Here is a 24,614-nt window from a genome sequence, read left to right as displayed (position 1 = left end):
ATTCTAATTCATCTTGACTGGTTCCCAGAAGTACCAGAAAAATAAGAAAATCAATATGAGAAGAAAATATAAATACCCAGCACCGGAAAGCATTGCTAATCCATCTAAAAATCATTTTGGTTGAAATTGTGACTCCTCTAAGTGGTTCCAGTGTCTTAATTTTCTTCACTGACTTTCGGGTCTCTCCAGCCTCTAAATGTCTGGGTCCACCCTATTATCAGTCTGTAAATCACTTCCCCTGACGGAGCTTTCAACCAAAATGACCTTTTTACAATGTATAAGGTGAATCCAGGTTTATCTCTCAGCTATTTTTACTACTGTGGGAGTGGTTAATAATACCTGATATGGGTCCTCCCACTTAGGTGAAATACCAATGTTTCTTTTTTACACTCCTCATTAACACCCAGTCTCCTGGTTCCACTAGTTGGTTTTCTTGCTGGGAAATAAAACATTCCTCATTAGTTTGAATTTGTTTCTGTTGCTTTTCTAACATACTCCTCATATAATCAGCTAGGTTAGCTTCTTCATCTAACTCCCACTGATTTTTGAACTGTGGTAGTCTGTATGGTCTTCCAAATAACGTTTTATAGGGTGTTAGCCCTCAGGTGCTTGTAATGTTTACTTGGAAATAGTTCTATCTGTTTAGAAAATGCATTTATAATGACTAAACAGAACTTTTTTTTTTCCCTTCACTGTGATTTAACTGTTTGAAAGGGGTATTTTGGTTTTGAAAATTGTTCACTTTGTGGTCTTAAATTCCCTTGTGGATTATGTTTTGCACATGTTAAACATGTTCTACAAAACATTATTTTTATTTTTTGAATAAGAATTAAATCCATATGTTATATAATATTAATCTGTCCTACCATTCCTCCCTGTTGAGACATTGTGAAACACGATGGCTCAATTTTGCCGCCCATTTATATAGGTTCTTTGGTAGGATAGGTTTATTATCTGGTCAAATATAGTTTTCATCTTTTAATGCAGCTCCATGTTTTTTCCACATTTCTATCTCCTGTGGTGGGCTTTGTTTGCATTTCTTTTAACACTGTATCTTTTGTCACCAATGCATATCCTGTTTGTGTCTTCCCTCTCTCATCTTTTTTGGAGAAATCATTCACATAAACTATTTCGTGATCCTGCAAATCACTTCTAGATTTAGCTTATTTTTCTGTTAATTCTTGATAATCATGTTGAATTCCATCTTCAGGTGTGGGTAGCAATGTTGCTGAGTTTAAAGTGGTGCCCCTTTCTATAGTTAAGTGTGGTTGTCACAGTAAGGTTGACATGCAGGACAAATGTCTGGCAGGTGATAGAAAGGTCATATATGTTTGCAGTAATAATGCTGAAACTGCATGGGGAACTCCTAAAGTTAAAAGGTGAAATAACACTATTGTAGCACTAACTTCAACTGCCATTGAGGCTGCAATTACAGCTCTCACACAATATAGTTGCGCACACGCAACACTGTCTAATTTTGAAGAGAAATAGGCTATTGGTTTCATTTTATCTCCATGTTGTTGAACCAGAACTGAAGTCATAAAATGTCCCTTGCAATCTACCATCTGAACAAATGGTTTACTATAATCTGGTAATGCTAAAGCAGTACCGGAAACTAGAACTTGTTTTATGTTGGTAAATGCTTCTTCAGCTTCTACACTCCATTTCAGTTCAGACGTCATTTTCAGCTCTTCCTCATACATTAGTTTGTTTAATGGAGCTACTATTTCTGCATAATTTGGCACCCAGTTTCTACAATAATTAGTTAGTCCAAGGAAGGGCATAATTTGCTTTTTTGTTACTGGTTTTAGAACTTGTAATATTGCAGTCTTTCTTTCCTCTACAATTGTGCGTCCCCCTGCGCTAAGATTGTGGCGTAGGTATTTAACCTCATTTTAACACAACTGAAGTTTCTTTTTACTGACTTTGTGTCCCTTCCTGCGCTGTCACTGTCCAGAATAATGGCTTCCTAGTTAATCCTGTGGATGCACTGATTTGTGTATTCATTGTTGTAGCAAACCAGTCTGTGGCATCTTTTCCCCTCTGCACTATTCTTCTCATGTCCTGCCACTTGAGTTCTTTATCCTTGAATAAAGATATGCGTGGAGGTGTCCACATTTTGCAGAGCTTCCTAGTGTCTTCCGCTAACACTACTTCAGCAACTGACGTACTGTTCCCATCTGCATAAACATAAGTTACCATAACTTTGGTAGGGGTTACTTTAGTTAATGCTTCTTCATAAGTTTTATCTGGTCCAGGAGTATTTTTATACCACATGGTAATATGTAGATCATCTGGTGTCATCTGATCTTGTAGTCGAATATTGACATTTCTTCCTTCTGTTAATAAAGCTGTCCCTATGTCTAGGGGTGGCTTATTTGGAACATCCAGTGAATAGTGGTAATAAGGTGGTCCCACTCCTTTTAACATGAAATAATCTCCTTGGCTGAGTTCTGCTTTTCTCTTTACTACAATATGTCCGTCTGAGGTCGGTATTAATGCTAACCCCAGATGTAGTAATCCATTTCGTCCCAATAGATTTAATGGACACTCAGGGAACATTAGAATAGATAGCTGACATGACTGTCCATTGGGATCTCTTATCCAAACTGGTTCAGACTCATAGACCTGTGTCAATTTCCCACTAGCTGACCTTACTGTTATTTGCTGATCACTAAGTCTGGAAATTGGGATTTTTTTTTCTACAGGTGGTCCTGCATGCTCCGGTCTCACAAAGAAAAGTAATTGATTTTCCATTCAACAGTAAGGTAACTTCAGGTTTAATGCTATCTAGGGAGAGAAGGTCCTAGAACTGTAGGAGGACATCCTGCCCCTGTGTTTTTTTTTTTTTTTTCATTGGTGTCTGAGGTACTAGGAACAATTTCACTTGTTTTCTGTCCTAGTCATGCTAAATCATTATTTCTCCTCTCAGGACAGTCTCTGGCCAGATGTCCTTCTTTCCCACAACACCAGCACCCTGAGGTGTATTGTCTGTAATTTCCTCTGCCTACTCCTCCTCTCTGACCCCTGCAATTTTGTCCTCTGCCTCTAAATCCTCCTCTTCCTCTGTTGTTTTAATAATAAATCTGCTCTTCGTCTTCTTCTTGCTGAAAAAGGTGCTGGCTATCTTTTTCTGTTTTTTTTTATCCTTCATTACTTTTCCTGCATGGAGGGCATGATTTACATAGTCTTCTAGATTTGCTGTGGGGAACCCTATAAAATGTCTCCTTATCCAGGAATTAATTGCGTCCCTGGAACCAGCATGTAGTGCATTTTTTAACTGCTGTCGATAAGCTCCTTGTTCGTTTTCATCTTCTTACTATGTATTTTAAACACTTTTGTCAGTCTAATCCTATATTTTTCAAAAGGTTCTTCCTCTTTTTGTTTCACTCTGGCTATTTCTGCGTAGTCAGCTCTGCGTCTGTATCTAACTGTAAGCCTATCGATTATTCCCCTCACTCTGTTTGTTCTGCTGTTAAAAAGAGTCAAATATTTTCTAAGGTTTACTCAGAGAAAAAACCGTGTCATGCCATGAACCTCCGTGACAAGCTGTATCAACAGCCTTCAGCGTCTCAAACAATAATAAAAAAAAATAAACACAAATAAAACATACATGAGGTACAGCCATGGTGGGGATGGATTTATTCACCAAAGGGACTCATTTTAGCCCATCCAATCCTGTCAAACCTCATCAGATCTATGGTACAAAACAAAAACTATCCACCTACTCTTTTTACTCCCTTTCTTCTGTCCTGCTGTTCTACTTTGCAAGTCCATCAAAAATCACTTCTTAGCACTCTGACCTTTTCTGCTTTCCATTAAAACGTCCATTCTTATCTCCTGCATCACATCTCTCTCTTTTTAGTTACTTTTAACCAATAAATCTACATCATCATAACCTTCTTTGTCCATTTTTCTTAAATCACATGTACTTTTAATTATTGCATCCTGTAGATTAACAAATTTTTTAGAGTTTAAATGACCATCATAATGATATGTGATTATCCATTTAGAATCAGAATCAGAATCAGAAAAGCTTTATTGCCAAGTACGTTTTTGGACATACAAGGAATTTGTTTTGGCGTAGTCGGTGCAATACAGTACAAATTAAACAGTATAAACATATCTACAATATAATATAAATATATGTGCACAGTTTTAAGTGAGTGAGAGTAAATATAGAGCAGTATTGGGTGCGAGAGCAGTACAACAGTGCAGGTGATCATTGTGCAAGTATGGCAGTGCAAGTAAAGCAGGAGTCCAAGCTGAGCGTTAATGTAACGCATAGAGTTACAGGTTACAGGTGTCCTGTCAGCAAAAAAGGGGGCGGTGTGGGGGAAAGGGAGAGTGTCAGGGTGGTTTCCGGGCTTTGTTAACCAGGCTGGTGGTAGATGGGAAAAAACTGTTCTTGTGGCGTGAGGTTTTGGTCCGGATGGACCGCAGCCTCCTGCCAGAGGGGAGAGTCTCAAAGAGTCTGTGACCGGGGTGGGAGGGATCAGCCAGAATCTTCCCTGCCCGCTTCAGGGTCCTGGAGGTGTACAGTTCCTGGAGCGACAGTAGACTGCAGCCAATCACCTTCTCAGCAGACCGAATGACATGCGGCAGCCTGCCCTTATCCTTGGCTGTAGCAGCGGCGTACCAGATGGTGATGGAGGAGGTGAGGATGGACTCAATGATGGCTGTGTAGAAGTGCACCATCATAGTCTTTGGCAGGTTGAATTTCTTCAGCTGCCGCAGGAAGAACATCCTCTGCTGGGCTTTCTTGATGAGGGAGCTGATGTTTGGCTCCCACTTGAGATCCTGGGAGATGATGGTTCCCAGGAAGCAGAAAGATTCCACAGTGTCAATTGTGGAGTCACAGAGGGTGATGGGGGCAGGTGGGGCTGGGTTCTGCCTGAAGTCCACAACCATCTCCACTGTCTTTAGAGCGTTGAGCTCAAGGTTGTTCTGGCTGCACCAATCCAACAGATGGTCCACCTTCCATCTGTACGCGGACTCGTCACCATCAGAGATGAGTCCGATCAGGGTGGTGTCGTCCGCAAACTTCAGAAGCTTGACAGACTGGTGACTGGAGGTGCAGCTGTTGGTGTACAGGGAGAAGGGCAGAGGAGAGAGAACACAGCCTTGGGGGGAACCGGTGCTGGTGGTCAGGGAGTCAGAGACGTGCTTCCCCAGCCTCACGTGCTGCTTCCTGTCAGACAGGAAGTCAGTGATCCACCTGCAGGTGGAGTCGGGCACACTCAGCTGGGAGAGCTTCTCCTGGAGCAGAGCTGGGACGATGGTGTTGAAGGCAGAGCTGAAATCCACAAACAGGATCCTGGCGTAGGTTCCTGTGGAGTCCAGGTGCCGGAGGATGAAGTGAAGGGCTAGGTTGACTGCATCATCTACAGACCTGTTGGCTCTGTAGGCAAACTGCAGGGGGTCCAGGAGGGGGTCGGTGATGTCTTTTAGGTGTGAGAGCACAAGGCGCTCAAAGGACTTCATCACCACAGAGGTCAGGGCGACGGGTCTGAAGTCATTAAGCCCTGTGGTCCTTGGCTTCTTGGGAACAGGGACGATGGTGGAGGACTTGAAGCAGGCTGGCACATGACATGTCTCCAGTGAGGTGTTAAAAATGTTGTTGGGAAGTGAGCGCACGTTAGAGAGAAATATTCCAGGTAACGGTGTTCGTAGTCCACGCTGGCGAAGTCGTACCAGCACCCCAGCCCGTTTCCCTCTCTTCCGGCGTTTCACCGCGTGAACAAAGGGGAGCGCACCTTTGACCAGAATGTCCAAATATTCCAGAGCAGTAGGCAGAAAAGTGGGAAATAACTCCTCTGGTGTAGTAGCCCTGATGTTCATGAGTTCTTCTCTGGTGAGAGAGCTCCGGGTACCATCACAGAAGACCGTTTTAAAGCAAAAAACAAAACAAAACAATGCGCACCAACACGCCGAGGCGACCATCTGCGGCGCCATCTTGGTTAGATTTATCTAAATATTTTAATTTTAATATTTTAATTTGACCCTGTGCTTCTATAAATTTCCAATCTTTGCATTGTAATTCATTTTTAGTTTATTTTTACTCATCCCTTTTCCCACTTTTTTTTTTTTTTTTTTTTATTTGGTCCAGCATATAAATACCTAGGGTATTCTAAATGCTGTATTATTCTGCTCAGTAGGGTGACAGAAAAATCTCCGTTTGTGGTAATTCTCACTTCAACTCTTTTGAGTGGAGAATTCTTGCCTTTGCATCCACAAAAGTTAGTCACTTACAATCCCACTGCTTTGGTATGAGGCAAAACCTAGTGGTTTAAATCCTCCATTCATTTCTCACATGCACACGTTTTTAAACACGGAATTTTCTTAGTATTTTTGTTTAAAATACTTAAACGCGGACTCTGCCATCCTGAAAACACGGAATTTCAGTATTACTTCTTAATACTTTTCCAGGACTCCGCTGTCCTACTTCACAGGGTTTTATTTTACGCAATGACCCCCAGTCATTCGTCACACTTTTTAATTCAAACTCAACTCACCACTTTGTCTTCTCCTCTCTCTCGGAGTTCCGTCAGCCGTCAGACCCCTGCGCACGGTCTTTACTGGTATCTACCAACCCGCTGGAATCCTCAGGCGTAATTGGAATCCGGCTCCGAAGGACCAAATTAATGTCAGGTTTAAACAACCTAAAATACTTATAACATCACAAAAAGAAGAGAAAGACAAAGAATTAGTTATTTACTCGCTGCGAGAAGAACGGACAGAGATGTGCTTTCAGTTACAAATCTCCTACCACTCTGAAAATCATCTGTCCGCACCTCTCTTTTTATTATCTTTCGGGGGTCCCTAGTTACAATAAACGTTGCTCTCTAAAGGATGGGAAAAACAGCTGCATCGTAAACAGGTCATAAACACCATTATCTTGTAACAACACACTTCCACAGTCTCCCCCCATCCTAAGATCAGTGTGTCTTCTGTTCAGCGCAATCAGCCTTCATCTTTATGACTTCCTCAACTGTGGCTGCTTCCTTCCCAGCTCCACTTTTGATGTTTGCCTGCAGACAAACTCATCACATCCTTACTCACACATACATCATGGAAGGTTATAAAATCAAATAATCAAGTTAAAGAATAGGAGAATATATAAGATAAATCTATATTCAATTATTCCAACAGACAATGACCCTAATTATACCACACAATTACATAGAAAGTGACTTAAGTACAACAAAGTCAATGTTTTGGAGTGGCCTTCTTGGAGGGCTGAATCCAGTTCCACAGAGGATTTGTGAGCAAGGTAGCCTGCAAACTTAAATCAGTTACACCAGTTCTGTCAGGAGGAATAGGTCAAAATTCCAAAACTGTTATTAGAAGCCTGTAGAAAGATACCCAAATGTTAGTCCCAAGTCATACAGTTTAAAGGCATTTCTATCAAATTCTAAGGAAATGTATATGAACATCTGAAATTTAAGAAAGAACAAAAAACTAAACTAAAAATATGAATAGTTTAATCTGATTTAATGTCAAACAATCACATATTAATTTATGGGTCTATTTAAATATCAGGTTTTTTTTTTGTATTTTAATGTTTTTGTGGTTAATTGTTTTGTTTACCTGTGAAAACAGGTTTCAGCAAGAGTTGACCCCTCTGGTAATTGGACCATCATCCCTGTTGGTGTTAATGCTTTGCTTTGATCTCCAGAGGGACACTTTCACCTCAGCTGCTGACTGCAGGAGTGTGATGATACACATCAACAGCTACACACACACAGAAAATATACATCCTGAAAGTTGCACACACTTTCACCACCCTGCCCACCAACACCCTGAGTGTGCATCCTCACACCTGAAGCACAGAAATATATTCCACATCCTACTTATGCAGTCACATGCAGAAACTCCAACTATTACAGTTTAGACAAATACTGAACTATTTTATACTTTACAAGGGTCTATCATTTTAACCATTAACACATTAACTCCTTATTTAAAACCACTGAAACCTGAAGATACAAGATCTGAAAATACTAGGGATATGAGTTAATACCAACTTCTTCATTCTTGCATTACATTGTTGCATTATTTGTTTCTGAAAAAACTGCAGTTTTTACTACTTTTGCATGATGCATTTTTAGTTTGGCAGAACATGAAAATTTCACCAGAACCCTAAAATTTCTATTGAATGTTTGAACTTTTCTCACTGTTAAAGACCTAACTAGGACCAAAGCAAGTTGCCAGTGTGCAACTTATTTATGTCAATACATGTAAATAATATTTTATATACTTTATACACTGAACAAAAATATAAACAAAACACTTTTGTTTTTCCTCCCATTTTTCATGAGCTGAACCCAAAGATCTAAGACTTTTTCTATGTACACAAAAGGCCTGTTTGGCCTTTTGTGTACATAGAAAAAGAGCTGCTGCAACAATCGGTTTGCATAACCAAAGAATTTCTGCACAAACTGTCAGAAACTTCCTCAGGGAAGCTTCTCTGAATGCTCGTTGCCCTCATCTGGGTCTTGATTTGACTGGAGTTTGTCGTTGTAATCGACTTGAGTGGGCAAATGCTCACATCTGATGACATCTAGCATTCCGGAGAGGTATTCTCTCCACAGATAAATCCCAGTTTTAATCAGGGCAGATGGCACACAGTGTATATGGCGTGGTGTGGGTCAGCGGTTTGCTGATGTCAGCATTGTGGCGGCTGTGAGGTTACGGAATGGACAGCGAACACAGGTGCATTTTATTGATGACATTTTGAATGCACAGAGGTACTGTGACAATATCCTGAGGCCTATTGTTGTGCCATTCATCAATGACCATCACCTCATGTTGCAGCATGATAATGCCTGGTCCCATGTCGTAAAGATGTGTACACAAGCCCTGGAAGCTGTAAACATCCCAGTTCCTGCATGGCCGGCATACTCACTGGACATGTTACCCATTAAACATGTATGGGTTGCAAAAGAGATATGCAAAGGAACCAAACCATTAAAACTGTACATTTCAGGATGCCGTTTTATTGTGCCCAGCCTAAGGTACACCTGTTCAACAGTGTTGTCTAATCAGCATCTTGATATGCCTCACCTGTGAGGTGGATGGATTATCTCAGCAAAAGAGAAGTCTCCACTAACATAGATCTCAACAGGTTTAAGAAAAATAGGCCTTTTGAGTATATGAAAAAGTTTTTGATCTTTGGGTTCAGTTCATTAAAAATGGGAGCTGCAACTAAAGTTTTTCATTTATATTTTTGTTCATAATATATATGCTTTTTCCTTGAGTTTTGCTTGATACTCTTCGTTAAAGTCAGATTAGAGGCATAATATTTTCTCCTACTGAACAACCATAAACAGTGGACTTGGCAGAGATGACAAGGCTCTAACCACACCAAGAATGGGAAAAGATGGTTGGAAATTCTTTTCGGATTTTTTGAGGGAGTCACCACCCTTTGCTAAAAGCTGAAGGCGCTTGTGGATCAATGCCAACACAAAGACAAACTAGATTCCCATGAGTCACATGGGCAGTAAAATCTTAGCAAAGCCTGCTTCATGTGTAAGAAAACCAAACTTTAAAGCTGGCTGGTAAGACTTTATCTCTTGTAAGCACACAGAACATAGCAGCCATCTGCAGATTCTTGTCCCTCCATACAGAACAGAACTCCTGATCCAGCCCACGTTTCTTCATATTTTTCTTCCTGTGATTGAGACTTTTTTGTAATCATACTTTTTCTAAAAATTTTATTAGCTTTTTTTGTTCATTTTTAGTCCATTTCTTGTACCAGATCATTTTCAGAGAAATGTTTTTTTGATATAAATTTGTGTTTGCTGATTGTCTCATTTCCATCTCTGTGTGTATGGACAGTAGGACTGGATGTAAACACGGCGTCCATGTTAGGGGTGGAATTTAAACACACATGCACTTATTCACACACAAACATGGCAGCACAGAAAGCTCCAAGCAACAATCTGTGGTAACAAGAACACGCTACTTTCATTATCATCTCCCTCCTCTCCTCTCCCCTCCCCTCTTCCTCTCCGCCTCTCCACCTCACCCCACACCTTCCTCCCAGCAACGTGCTGAACAGCTGAGGTGTCAAAGCTAAACAAGGCGAGGAGGAGGAGGGATGGTGGTCGGGGAGCAGGAGTGATTGTGGGTAACTGGGCAGGGTTTTGTTCCCACAAGTATCGCAGGGACGCAAATACAAACAACGACCCAAAAGAAGCATTTTCTTTCTGAGTTTGCTGGTTGGTTTAGATTAAAGCTCAATAAATAAAACATCAAACTCAAGTGTTTATTCTAAAAAGGTTTCAGATGTAACTTCAGTTACTGACATGGTGAAAGTAAAGCACACATTCTTTCAACTCAAGGGTTTTACTTGTCAGGGCACAGTAAAAAGTATCTGATCTTAACCGGGTTCTAAATTGTGTTGAATTTGGCCTCAAGCGTACAAAAGCACAGAACACATTCAAAACTGTCATTACTTAGAAAAGATCCACATCCTCCAATCATGCAGTAGCTTTCAGAACTACAGTACTGTGCATAAGTTTAAAGCAGGTGTGGAAAATTGCTGTAAATAAAGAATGAAAGTGTTAATCATTTATTTCCATCAATGAACAACATGCAGTGAAAGAACAAAAGAAAAATCTAAAGCTAATCAATATTTGGTGTGTCCACCCTTTGCCTTCAAAACTGCATCAATTCTTCTAAGTACACTTGCACATAGTTTTAGAAGGAACTCGGCTGGTAGGTTGTTAACATCTTGGAGAACTAACCACAGATCCTCTGTAGATGTAGGCTTTCTCACATCCTTCTGTTTCTTTATGTAATCCCAGACACACTCAATGATGAGATCAGGGCTCTATGGGGCCATTCCCTCACTTCCAGTAAGTCTTGTTCTTCTTTACACTGAAGATAGTTCTTAATGACTTTGCCATTATGTTTGGGTTTGCTCACTTAGCATTTTGTAAATTCAGAAAAACAATTGTTTATATTTCTGAAAGCATTCTTTGTTTACAACATTTTTTCACACGTTCCTAAAACGTTTGCACAGTACAGTATATTTTGCAGAAATAACTTTCTGTAGTCGCTTCTGTCTGACTTCAACAGTCTCTCAAGTTATTGTGGAGTAAGTTTAGCTCTTCTTACACACTACTGTTTATGACCACTACAGTTTGCAGACATTTACAGTGCCTTGCGAAAGTACTCGGCCCCCTTGAACTGGTCAACATCTTGCCACATTTCAGGCTTCAAACATAAAGATATAAAATTCTAATTTTTTGTGAAGAATCAACAACAAGCGGGACACAATTGTGAAGTGGAATGAAATTTATTGGATGTGTCAAACCTTTTTAACAAATAAAAAACTGAAAAGTGGGGCGTGCAATATTATTCGGCCCCCTTGCGTTAATACTTTGTAGCGCCACCCTTTGCTGCAATTACAGCTGCAAGTCGTTTGGGATATGTCTCTATCAGTTTTGCACATCGAGAGACTGAAATTCTTCCTTGCAAAACAGCTGGAGCTCAGTGTGGTTGGATGGAGAGCGTTCGTGAACAGCAGTCTTCAGCTCTTTCCACAGATTCTCGATTGGATTCAGGTCTGGACTTTGACTTGGCCATTCCAACACCTGGATACGTTTATTTGTGAACCATTCCATTGTAGATTTGACTTTATGTTTTGGATCATTGACTTGTTGGAAGATAAATCTCCGTCCCAGTCTCAGGTCTCTTGCAGACTCCAACAGGTTTTCTTCCAGAATGGTCCTGTATTTGGCCCCATCCATCTTCCCATCAATTTTGACCAACTTCCCTGTCCCTGCTGACGAAAAGCAGGCCCAAACCATGATGCTGCCACCACCATGTTTGACAGTGGGGATGGTGTGTTCAGGGTGATGAGCTGTGTTGCTTTTACGCCAAACATATCGTTTTGCATCGTGGCGAAACAGTTGGATTTTGGTTTCATCTGACCAGAGCACCTTCTTCCACATTTGGTGTGTCTCCCAGGTGGCTTGTGGCAAACTTTAAATGAGACTTTTTATGGATATCTTTGAGAAATGGCTTTCTTCTTGCCACTCTTCCATAAAGGCCAGATTTGTGCAGTGTACGACTGATTGTTGTCCTATGGACAGACTCTCCCACCTCAACTGTAGATCTTTGCAGTTCATCCAGAGTGATCATAGGCCTCTTCTCTTGGCTGCATCTCTGATCTGTCTTCTCCTTGTTCGAGATGAAAGTTTAGAGGGACGGCCGGGTCTTGGTAGATTTGCAGTGGTCTGATACTCCTTCCATTTCAATATGATTGCTTGCACAGTGCTCCTTGGGATGTTTAAAGCTTGGGAAATCTTTCTGTATCCAATCCGGCTTTAAACTTCTCGGACCTGCCTGGTGTGTTCCTTGGTCTTCATGATGCTCTCTGTGCTTTGAACAGAACCCTGAGACTATCACAGAGCAGGTGCATTTATATGGAGACTTGATTACAGACAGGTGGATTCTATTTATCATCATCAGTCATTTGGGACAACATTGGATCATTCAGAGATCCTCACTGAACTTCTGGAGTGAGTTTGCTGCACTGAAAGTGAAGGGGCCGAATAATATTGCACGCCCCACTTTTCAGTATTTTATTTGTTAAAAACGTTTGAAACATCCAATAAATGTCATTCCACTTGACAATTGTGTCCCACTTGTTGATTCTTCACAAACAATTTGAATTGTATATCTTCATGTTTGAAGCCTGAAATGTGGCAAGAGGTTGAAAGGTTCAAGGGGGCCGAGTACTTGTGCAAGGCACTGTATTTCTGCATCAACCACAGGATTTTAAACTGGTGGTGACTCTGGTTGTGACTTTGACTGGGCCTTTTTTTATAAATTTTTAGCTGTCCAGCTATAGATTTGCTGGTGTGTTCAGGGTCATTGTCCTGTCTGTGACATGATTTGGCCTCACATTTGACTCTAAAATAATTTGTTATCATCAAATCATCCCAAATCACCAGTGCTCCACAAACACACCAGCTTGACAGCTATTTTGTTTGGGTTCCTCTCAACATCCAGGCATGCATTTTGAGCAGACATTTCTACTTTAGTCTCATCTGTCCACCAGACATTGATCCAGAAGTATTAAGGTTAATTCAGATTTACTGTCGCAAACCTAAATTTGTAGTAAAAAAAAGTATTTATTCTTTAACAATTCCAAACAAACCATACTTGTTCAGTTTTCCTCTAATTGTACTGTGATGAATTTTAACATTTAAGATGCAATCTAAGTCCAATCTATAGCCTGCTTACAGTATAAAAATTTGGTGAATTTGCCAGAACATCCACTCCTAGGAAGATTGACAGCTCTTAAATGTTTTTTAGTTGGGAGTAACCTTTCCCTCTTTAGAATGATGAACTTACATTACTTTGGAACTGGCATTCCAATTGAGAGGCACCAACAGGTGCTTTTCTAGGGTCATTGCTGATGCCTTTCCCAAATGACTTAGTGTTAACACACAGCCACGGCTGCTGACAGAGGGAGACGGGTCAGTTGTCCCAGATCCAGGGGGGTTGGGTGAGGAGTTGGGGACAAAACTGGTCCCTCCCTCCAACTATCAAATGTTGGGCAAGAATACTTCATATTTGTGCAAGAATACAAAATAGGTATATTTGTGAGAAAAAACATAGACTTAATATTTAAGTTACAAAACACGTTTATCGTGAACCTTTTCTTCCTAATTGTCCTTGCAGTAGTGGTCTGGACTGGGCTGGAGGTGAGCGGCCGTGAATAAAATGTAGATACTGCTGGAGAACCTCAACTGCTACTGGAAGGTTCGGCCCTTGACATTTGGAACTCAAATCTAAACATTTCACACGAGCCTAAAATACCAATTATTTGGACCACAGCATTGTGGAAAGCTAAAGGTGCCACAATTCACTAAAGTAAAATTGATATTTATACATGTGAAAAAAGTATTTAAATTTGAGAGGCATGCGTCAAATAAATTAATCGATATTTATCCTAAAGAAAAACAAATATTAAAAAAAAGAAGGGAAGGGGAGAGTAAGGGAGAATATAAAAGGAGAAAAAATACAGTATCAATCGTATCTTGAAAAGGTAAATATTAGTTAATTTTCAACTAGTTACAAAATGTCTTATGTGGGGGGCCATCTTAGATTATCTTCTCCTGGGCCCAGGTAAGGGTGTCAGCTAGCCTATATGCTCCATAGCAGCAAACAACCAAAACACCTGCTCAGTAAAAGCATGCACTGAATCTACTTTACCTCTTTCATAATTTGGAAGCTCCAAGGTGTACTTCGTTTAAAAAAAAACAGCTTTTCCCTTTTGGCTTCATCTTTATTTATTTAATAAAAAACTGTAACTGAGATACAGCCAACATTATCTTTGGTACTCCCTAAAACATAAAACTATATAAAAGTTAAACAAATAAAAATAAATAACAGAGAATGTCTAGTGTAAAGATATGCATAAAACATATTTAAACAAAGACCTGTGTGTATAATGAAGGATCATTTAGGATGTTTTGACCTTGACAGATACCTACTTCAGGTGTTATGCTTCTTCACTTCCTCTGACTGTGTTTGGAGTTTGTGGGAGACGACAGATCAACCCCGAGGCTCTGCAGGTGTTCGAGATGAGAAAAGCAGGGGGTTGGTGGGGGTGAAAGGATAAAAAGAAAAAAGAAGGACAGGTAGGAAAGCAGGCTTATGCTTATTTATTTACTCTGTAGCAACACAAAACCTCAGTTTGACAGTTGAAGCTGTTGGTTTCTGTTAAACCTTCCAAACTTTGTGGTGGTAGGATTTTCCCTTAGCTGTAACATAGTTTTATTAGTCCCACCCATCTTACTTCAGTCGTTCTAAAACATTAACTGCTACTGAAATCAAATTTTCAACCGGTAGGTGACTATTCCATTACATCGCAATCTTGTATATATTTATTTTTTTATATTAAGGGATTATCTGAGAATGATATTTCAATGCTTAATGAGTCCCCCCAAGTGATAATTATTGTTCCAAATAATCGCACAATAAGTGATGCCCTAAGTTTCACTTTTCACTCCTCAGGTAAGTGAAATATCTGTGATGTTAGAGTCACAATTGTGTTAATTCTTACACTATTCAATAAAGTGTGGTTTCGTTTCAGCATACCTTTTCTGGTCATGAAATTGTGTATGCTATAGTGTTAAATGCCTTGGCAATGTGGGAGCATGACATAATGTCTTCTAATGCCATTAAATAAAAGACTGATATGTAGTACTGTGACAGAGGTATTTACATCAGTTTGATGAAAACTGGTGTTGATAACCCCCAGATCCAAAATCAACACCTTCCAGCTGAATTAAAGTTTGCAGATGCCCAAAGGGACAAGCCAAATGCTTTCTGTGGAGGTGTTTTATGATAATACAAGACAAAGCTGAACACTTTGACAGAGCTGTTGGCCATAGTAAGGCAATTCAAGTTTATTTGCATAGCACATTTCAATAACATGAGAATTCAAAGTGCTTTTTTACATAATGAAAACAAACTGAAAACAAAACATAGAAAGTAGTGCATTGTAGTGGCATAATGAAGGAAAGTAAAGCAAAGTTGGACAACAGACTGAGACTAATGATGTTTCAGTTAATAGGTTGAGAAGAACAGTCAAACAACAGTAAACAAATGGCTTTTTAACCTTGATTTCAAAGAACTTAGGAATTCTGCATTTTTGCAGTTTTCTGGAAGTTTGTTCAGGTTTAGCGGAGCATAAGAACTGAATGCTGCTTCTCCATGTATGGCTCTGTTTTTGGTGATGAAGAGTAGATTTGAACCAGAAGACCTGAGTGGTCTGGAAGGTTGATATAATAACAACAAATCTTGAATGTGTTTTAATGCTAAGCCATTCAGTGATTTATAAACTAGTATTTTAAAGCCTATTTTCTGAGCCAGTGTAAGGACTTTAGAACTGGGCTGATGTGCTTTCTTAGTTTAAGTGAGGACGAGGGCAGCAGCGTTCTGGATCAGCTGCAGCTGTCCAATTGACGTTTTATGCAGGCCTGTGAAGACACTTTTGCAGTATTAAATTTGACCAAAGATAAACGCATGGATACGTTTTTCAAGATCCTGCTGGGGCATTAGTCTTTCAATTCTGGAAATGTTCTTCAGGCGATAGAAGGCCGACTTAGTGGTTGTTTTTATGTGCTTCTGAAGGTTCAGGTCTGAGTCCATCACCACACCCAGATTTTGGGCCTGAACCGTGGTTTCAGATGTAGTAGCTGAAGCTGTGTGCTGACTCGTGATCACTCCTCTTGTCATCCAAAAATAATTACTTCAGTTTTGTTTTTCTTTAACTGAAGAAAATTATGGCACATCCACACATTGATTTGTGTGATGCATCTACCCAACCCTTGAATGGATTCATAGTCACCTGGTGACATTTTGTGCTGTTGGTCATCTGGGTAGTTATGGTAATCTATATTATTGTTTGTTATAGTCTGAGCTAGCGGGGGTATGAAGATATTGAATAGGAGGGGCCCCAGGATGGAAGCATCTTTTGGTTTTCTAAAAATGTTCCAGATACACAGATGAATACCAAAAGGTGCATATCAATGAAAACAATGTTTGATCATGCATGAAACACATCCCCAAATCCATGAAATTTATAATGTTTTTCAAGAAGGATATTGTGTATAGAAATGTGTATATTTTAAATGAACAGTTAAAAGAAATCAGAAACAAAAAATTATACAGGCGACCTGTGACCTTCAAGTTTCAGGATGCTGTGTCTCAGCGTCATCATCTGCTGCTAATTACTGCAGCAACAGACGGTCGTCTCCCCCACACCTATCAGGCAACATGGCTCGCTGGCAGAAATGTGTGACGAGGCAGATAATTTTGGAAAGTCAGCTTGTGCAAAAACTTCACAGTTTGTCTCCTAATGTTCTGAATCTTTGGCTGTGACTTTAAATTGACAGTTTGTGTTCAGTCAAACAGTCGCCGAGGAGCTGTGATGCGACAAACTGTGGAGCATTTATCTAGCAGGGAGACGAGGGTTGTTCTTTTCTTGATTACAGTCTGAAAATATAGCTTGGATTATAAGGTTATGAACTGTGATAAAAGCTCATATTCTAGGATGAAATTAAATTCCGTCTTTCTCAGTAGATTTAATCAAAGGCTTAATCCATTTGCCTTGTTTTATCCTAGTATCTGGGTAAGCTGGGTAAGGGAAGTCATCAATTTCTGCCTAGCTCTTTTGTTAGGTCTTTATGTATCTTTTTGGGATTTTGTTGATCAAACTAGGGACTAGTAAAGAAACCCCAAACTAACCATGGATGTCCCCAATACCTGGGAACACCCATGGTTAGTTTGGAGTTAATGCAACAGCTGCAAGTCTATCTTTGGGGGTATGTCTACCAGCTTGCACATCTAGAAACTGATTTTTTGCTCATTCTTCTTCACAAAGAACCTTAAGCTCAGATTGGTTAGAAAGCATCTTAGAACAGGAATTTTCATGTTTTGCCATACATTGTCAATTAGATTTAGGTTCGGACTTCGACTAGGCCATTTGAACATACAAATATGGTCCGGCTGTATATTTAGGATCATTGTCCTTAAAAGATGAACCTCTGTCCCAGTCTCAAGTGCAACCTCAGTAAGGGTTTCTTCCAGTATTCCCCTGTATCTCTTTCAATCTTCCCATCAATGTTAACCAGCTTCCCTGTCCATGCTAAAGAAATGTATACCTGCAGCATATTACTAATATTACCTTTATCTGAGCACCTTCCTTCACATGTTTGCTATTCTATCTACATGACTTATGGCGAACTGCTAAGGAACCTCTCATTGCTCTCTTTCAACAATGACTATGTTCTTGTCACTCTTTCTTAAAAGCCAGACCTGAGCACTGCACAACTAATAGTTGCATTATTAAAAACTTCTCCCACCTGAGCTGTGGAACACTGAGGCTCCTTCAGAGTTACCACAAGCTTCTTGGTTGCTTTTCTAACTAATGCTGTTGGCTGGCCTGTCAGTTTGGTTGGCTGGCGATGGCTTTGTATGTTTGTAGTTGTGCCGTAGTCCATTTTTGGATGTCCTGTCGGGAGGGGATTCGTGGCGTTTGGGGGCATGTGTTTGATATCTGTGCCCTGGTATGGCCCTGTGGGGAAATTCATGTTGGGGTTCATGGAGGGCGGAAGGCTCATGGGGTTGAGATCGGAATTCCAATGTCCATTGTTGTGTGTCGTACATTGGGTGTGTGGGTGTGAGTGTTTTTATGTGTCCGCGTGAAGGTAGGAATGTGTGATTGTGACTGATTTTGTGTGCCTGATTTTGTGTGAAGTTAGGTCTTGGGCTGCTCCCTCTCCTGGATCAACAGGGTGGAAATAGGCCACACATTTGATGGGGGGCCTATTTCCACCAAGCCACACTCCCTTGCAGTGGCTGGTGTCTCTGCCCCCTGGTGTATTAGTGGTTCTTGATGTCCGTGGCTCGGTGCTGTGGTGTGTGCCGGCCCACTCCCGGTGGCTGCTTGCCGGGAATTGGGCCCACTGGCTTTGTCATGCCTCTGCTGGGGGGTGATGTATCCTGAGGTCTCAGGTCTCTAGGTCCATGGCTGGATCTGCTCCAGCGTAGACGGCTGCTGGCAAGGCCTGCGGGCTCGTCGCTGCAGCTCCCTGGGGCTTTTGGACCGTGGTGGCTGGGTGGTTCCCCTGGGACTCTCCTCTGCTCTTCTCTGGGAGAAGGGTAGCGGTAGTCCAGGCGGTGGTCCTCCTGTGGTGCCTGTGTTCTGGTGGGCCTTTGGATATCTGTGGCTTAGATCTCCTTCGTGCCTGTATCAGGTCCAGGGGAGCAGGTCTGTGGCTCCTCACACTCGCTATTGCATATTTTTATGGAGAAACCTTATACACACTAGTGCGCTCACACATACACCCACAGGTGTTTGGATTCAAATGTTAACAAATACACAGAATTTCTATATTGAGCTGCAGTTGCCACTAAATACATCTTGCATTATAGCAATTCTCAGTCCCACTCTGCTGGACAGGACAGGTTAAAAGAAAAAAAAAGGAATTGACTTTTCCTTCTACTTTACATTTACGAGCTCCTTTGTGTTGTTCTATAACATATAATCCCAATGAAATATATTGAAGTTTGTGGTCTTTACATTACAAAATGGAGAATGATTGTAATAAAATTGGAGTATGAATGCTGTTTCCATGGTATTTCACATGGGGAGCTTTCACAAATGGCGCCAAAACATCTCCCTATTCTTGTTGGAGGTTGCCTCAAGATGCATCTATGGTCAACTGTGCTGTTTGCAGTTGAATGCAACTGGGAGGAAGGTGTGGGCTCCATTTGAAATATATTCCACAAAATATTCCATCATAATTTTTAGGCCTTGTTTTTTTTCTTTTCCCACCTCTGCTGACCCTGTGATAACTAAACAAACACACAGATTAGACCATGCAGATAACCCCGCCTCAGAGTCCTGCTCTGAGTCAAACCTCCCCGTCACCAAACACAGGATTATTGCAGAGAAAAGCATATGCACATGCATCTGCTAAACGACTCGGGGAGAACTGCAAAAGTCTCAAGTCACTGAGGACTGATTTTTAAACTGAGCGGCCATCTGTCCGTTTCATTTCCGAGGTTTTCTTGGCAATTGAGGGCACAGCCGGAGGAGTGCGAAGGGGCAGAGGACATAAAGGAGTCCCCTAAGACAAGAAAAGGACTCATACTAGCAGCCCCTCTGACCAAGACCAACCCCTCTGAGAGCAAAATAAGAAATATTAAGAATAAAGAATCAAGGAGGCATGTTAGAGGCAATTTGCTGAAATACAAACTTCATTTCCATTGTGAAAGCGATAAAAAATTGTTGAATCTAACTTTTGTAAGATTTGTAACCCTTAATTCTACACTAAAGATTCCTTCATCTTATAGTTTTCAAAACAATTTCAGATTTTTCAAACTAAACATTCTGCATTTCTGTGTTGATTTGCACATTATTTCTTAGCGGATTGTGCAATTTGCTTCTCCATCCCAGATAGCTATAATCATAGCAGATGTTTTTATTTAAGCTCCAAACACAATGAAACGTGCTTAAAGAGGAAATACTTTTTTGAGGAGAAAACAAAGACTCAAATTACAATGTTAGTGAATGCAGCTGGCATGTCTGTACTTGTTGCTGTCATTAACTAGGTAACAACTTAATACTAATAATCATTTGAATGTTTAATAATGTTCTATGTTAGAAAACTCCCAGCTGTAAACCTGCAGTATGACAACAAAGTGCTGTTTTGGAACAATCAGACATCTGGTAAAAGATGGCACTTGGTCTTATAGAGAATATGTCCTTTTGAACATCCAAGTAATAAAGAATTACACCAGTTTACCCTATAGAAGTAACAACTGCATGGATTAGTTTTAATACAACTTTGAGTTCTTATTACACATATGCATTCACAGATTTTACCAGTAGCATTCTGATTTAAACATGGTTGGTCCTCCCTATCCTCCCATAACTGAACGAAGCAGGGGGTTGGGATTCTACAGAGTTTCATTTCTGATGATCCTGTCTCCCCATTTCCGCTGGACTCTCTCAAAGCCTAATCCCTCCCGCCTTACTGGAATAGGACACACCATAATAAGGTTAAAAGAGTGGGGAGGAGCTTTGGAGGAGCAACAACTGTCGTCTGACGCCGAGCCAACGTGACATGAAACCATCATTGGAGCTTTAACACTGCCGCCAACCCTCGCCACCAATAACCTACAGGATCGTCGGCTCACCTCTGCACAGGAAGTGATCAGCACAAGCCTTTCCTGCTAATTGAGGAGAAAATAAAGGGTCCTTCGCCACTGGCTGCAGCCCTACGAATAACAGAGGCATTTAGAGAACAAGAGGTGGACCCGGCCCGACTGCGGGAGCTCCATTGTGTCGCCGCAACACGAAGGAGATCAGCAACTGGTTTGGGGGAAGGAGGAGGAGCTTTCTCAACTAATCCAAAAGGAACAAAGTGGGATTATCAGGTTCCCAGCGGCATGGGACTATTCCTCCCATAACGTCATTAGACAGTATTAAAGCTCGCTGCTTTTCTGTTCCTTCCTATGAGTGAAAAGCTGAGCGGGCCTGCTGGAGATTAGCTGACTACAAGGTCTAATTGACAAACCAGGACTGTAGGTTGTCAATGAAGTGATGTTATCCCTGCCGGCACTTTGAGAGCTGAACAAGAGAAGCACAAAAAGGATTAGTAACGCTGATAGGTGCAGAGACAGAGAGGGAACTTTTAACTTCCTCCTCAGGAGGTTCCTTTAATACAAATTAAGATGTTGTGGAATGCATGGCAGCACAAAACTTTCCAAGCTTCTTCAACAAAATCCCATCTGTTATTCTGACTTTATTCTGTTTGATATACAATTTTTCAAGTGTTGACAACTCAGCTTTGACTCTAAGTGCTGAAGTACTCTTTAATGTCTCATTAAAACACCCTTTATCTGCAGCAGTGAAAAATTTTAAAAGTTAAATTATTATTGATTACAAGGCTATAATGAAACTTTCCTTGAAGGAATACAAAGACAAAAAGGACTTGTGGTTATGTGGCAAGATTGCGTCTGAGCAGAAGAGGGTGATGATTTAGGCTTGATTTATAGCCATGGAACCTGGGCACCTTGCAATATTGAAATTACATTAAATTCTGTGTTTACCAAGGTATTACAGAGTCAAATGTGAGGCCACCTGTCCGACAGCTGAGGGTTGGCCCAAACTGAGTCATCAACAAGGCAAGGATCTCAAGCACAGTGGTATATCTACCAAAAAATATAAAAAAGAAAAAACATCAAGATGTTTCCATGACCCAATCAAAGTCCAGACCTCAACCTGATTGAAATGCTGTGGTGGGACCGTAAGACAGCTGTTCAGAAATGGCTGCCTTCAAACTACAAGAACTGAAGCAATGTTGAAAGAAAGAGCAGGCCAAATTCCTCAACAGCAACATGAGACATTAATAAAGTCAGACCCAACATTTCAACTGAGATTTTTTGCAGCCAAAGCTAATTGTACAAGCTGTTGGATCATAGTGTAGAGATAGTTTTGTATACACAGCTTCTGAATTTTAGTTACATTAGAGGAGTTTTCCTTCCCACCGTCACTAAATGCATGCTCGGTATAAGGCATTTCTGCTAACGACACAATTCAAGTGACTGCCCAGTTTTGCTACATGCTCATCCAGGAGGAGTGAAGGCTGCATGCAGATTGCTATACCTTTTTAACCAAACGTTTTTAAGGAAACCTTTGTTACCGTGGTTTCCTTAAAAAACCTTTTAACCAAATTGAATAATAAACTTGAATTTGACTTCATTGTTTGACAACTAGGATCAATTGGAATTACTTGACTTGGAATCTGTATGAATTGCCTGAACTGACTTTGTAAAGCACCTAGAGACGACATGTTGTGAAATGGCAATGTATAAATTTAAATTGAACTACGTGTAATGATTAATTTTTGCATTGAGCAATTTTATGTGTTGACATTTTCCAGCAAAACGTTAACATGAAACATATGCAAACAGAACATTACTTCTTGTTCCATATTTCAAGATTTGACTGAGGATATTAGAACACAGTTTTTTAAAACTATCTCCACATTTCTTTTGTGTGTAATATTACTGTTTGTCTATAACAGAGCTAATTTAAATGTGAAATCAGCTTTTTAGAAATTACCGTACATCCTGCTGAGGCCACAAGCTAGTAAGTCCGTGGATTTGTTCCTGTGTCCACTACAAACTATGCAGAGAAAGCAAACCTACCTAATGTCCCACTTGAGCCTCCATAATCGTAGGCAGTAATTAAAGGATGATTAGGAAGCTGGAGCTTGATGAATGGGAGCCTAAGTAGTCTAAATACCCCATGCTGCTCTGCTGTTGGACTCAGTGTGGAGGACTTAATTGATTCAAGCTAATCAGTGGTCAGAATTAAAACTGTCACAGTTGTCTGGGAGAGGCGAGAGAGGGGGGAGGAAAGGGAGAGGAAATGAGGGAGGAGGAGAAGAACAGAAGGTTGAAGTATGAGGAGGAGGAGGAGGTAAGATGTGTGTTATTGTGGAGGGGTGAAGCAGCTCGGCAGAAGGCGCCTCATATCATCCTGCATAAATTAAGGAAAGACACACACACACTTCCCAAGCACATTGGCGGATATTAAAGGAACAGTTTGTCGGACAATTAGGTGATATGAGGACTCATTAGTGCCGAACGTGACGGCCAATGACATGTCCAACTTTGGCTCTGGTTTTGGACTCTCACAACCCAAAATCTGAGCTGCACTTAAAGCAATATTCAGGGTTTTATTTTGGGTCTAAACTGTGGAAAATAGAAGTTGAGCTCAGACATTTTACTGTGACAATGTTGTATGTAGACCTGTTGGGAATGAGCAACATTGAGTCTCTAAGTGTAATTAGTTTAGACAGAAATAGGTGGAATGTGGAATACTCAAAATTAATTTTTTGTTGTTATCAGGGAACATACCATCCATCTTTTGTTTTTATTCCACCCGAGTGCATCCATGATCTTTTACCTTACATAACTAATAATAAAGCTTATTGGAATGTTTGATCCCAAATCTGTTGTCTCGCTTAGGATTAAAAAGGGATTTTGTCAATTTGAACTAGTGTTTGAGATACCATAAACAATGATAAATTATGAATCTCTGGGCTGAACAGGCTTGCAGAGGTGGGAGCATTTGTAGTGTAAGTGATATTTTATACATTAGAAAATTTTATTGCTTTAGATAAGAGGAAATGCATATAAACATAAGCAATTAATACATAGAGGGAAGATATAAGTTGCAAACTTGAGTAAAATAAAATGGATATAAATTATTATAATTATATTTGGACAATTACTATAAAAATGCAGTGAACAACAAGGTTTTCAGTCCTGATGTAAAGTAGCCCACAGTCTCTGCATGGCCATTTGGTGCTTCATCGAACAATAACAAACTTTTTAAAATCTGTCCTTTTCAAAAAAGAGAGCCAGTGATTTAAGTACTGCTGAGCTCTGACATATGTTCCTGGTATTTTTCAGGTCTCTGCCACATTTTCTCGTTTTTAGTCTCATTGAGTCTAGCTGAATGCTGACCTAAAATTAAATTTAAATTAAAGCGGAGGAACTTTCAATCCATACACTCATTGATATTACAGACAGAATCTGTGACTGTAACTCGATGTGTTAATGTGGTAACACATAATTATAAAATTGTGTGTCATCATCATGGTAAGAGACATTGTAATTATCTAAGCTAAGGGGAGCATTTAGATATTTAATAAAAGAGACCCCATGAACAGAGCATTGAGGAAATCCACATAAAATAAATTTAGCACAAAAAATAAGGAACATTTTGTTTTGGTATTTTTTTTTTTCTTTTTTGTAACAATGCTTCTTGGCAAAAGGTCTTGTATCATCAACAACACTGTCTATTTCCCTCTGACACATTTGTAAAGAAAATGCATTTGTGAGTTAAACAGCATAGTTCAACATACAGGTTGCACCCATGGAAATGTGTCAAGTCCTCTCTTGCAATACCTTTTGGTGCTTCTGGTGGAGGCAGTGTGATGGTATGGGGTCACATCTCCTTTACGGGAAAAACAAAGCTGTTTATCCATGGTGAAATCTCA

General features: G+C 40.3%; 1 long non-coding RNA gene across 1 annotated transcript; it reads right to left on the bottom strand.

Annotated features, from left to right (window-relative positions):
- Positions 1-6,879: 6,879 nt before the first annotated feature.
- LOC124860048 lies at positions 6,880-14,567 on the bottom strand. The gene is made up of 3 exons (XR_007036265.1): positions 14,517-14,567; positions 7,591-7,734; positions 6,880-7,031 (listed from the first exon to the last, which is right to left on the bottom strand). It is a non-coding gene; the product is annotated as an uncharacterized LOC124860048 (long non-coding RNA).
- Between the last annotated feature and the right edge of the window lie 10,047 nt (positions 14,568-24,614).

Source organism: Girardinichthys multiradiatus, chromosome 23, assembly GCF_021462225.1.
Source record: "Girardinichthys multiradiatus isolate DD_20200921_A chromosome 23, DD_fGirMul_XY1, whole genome shotgun sequence".
In the NCBI taxonomy this organism is placed as follows: Eukaryota; Metazoa; Chordata; class Actinopteri; order Cyprinodontiformes; family Goodeidae; genus Girardinichthys; species Girardinichthys multiradiatus.
This window is presented reverse-complemented; position numbering and strand designations above follow the sequence as displayed.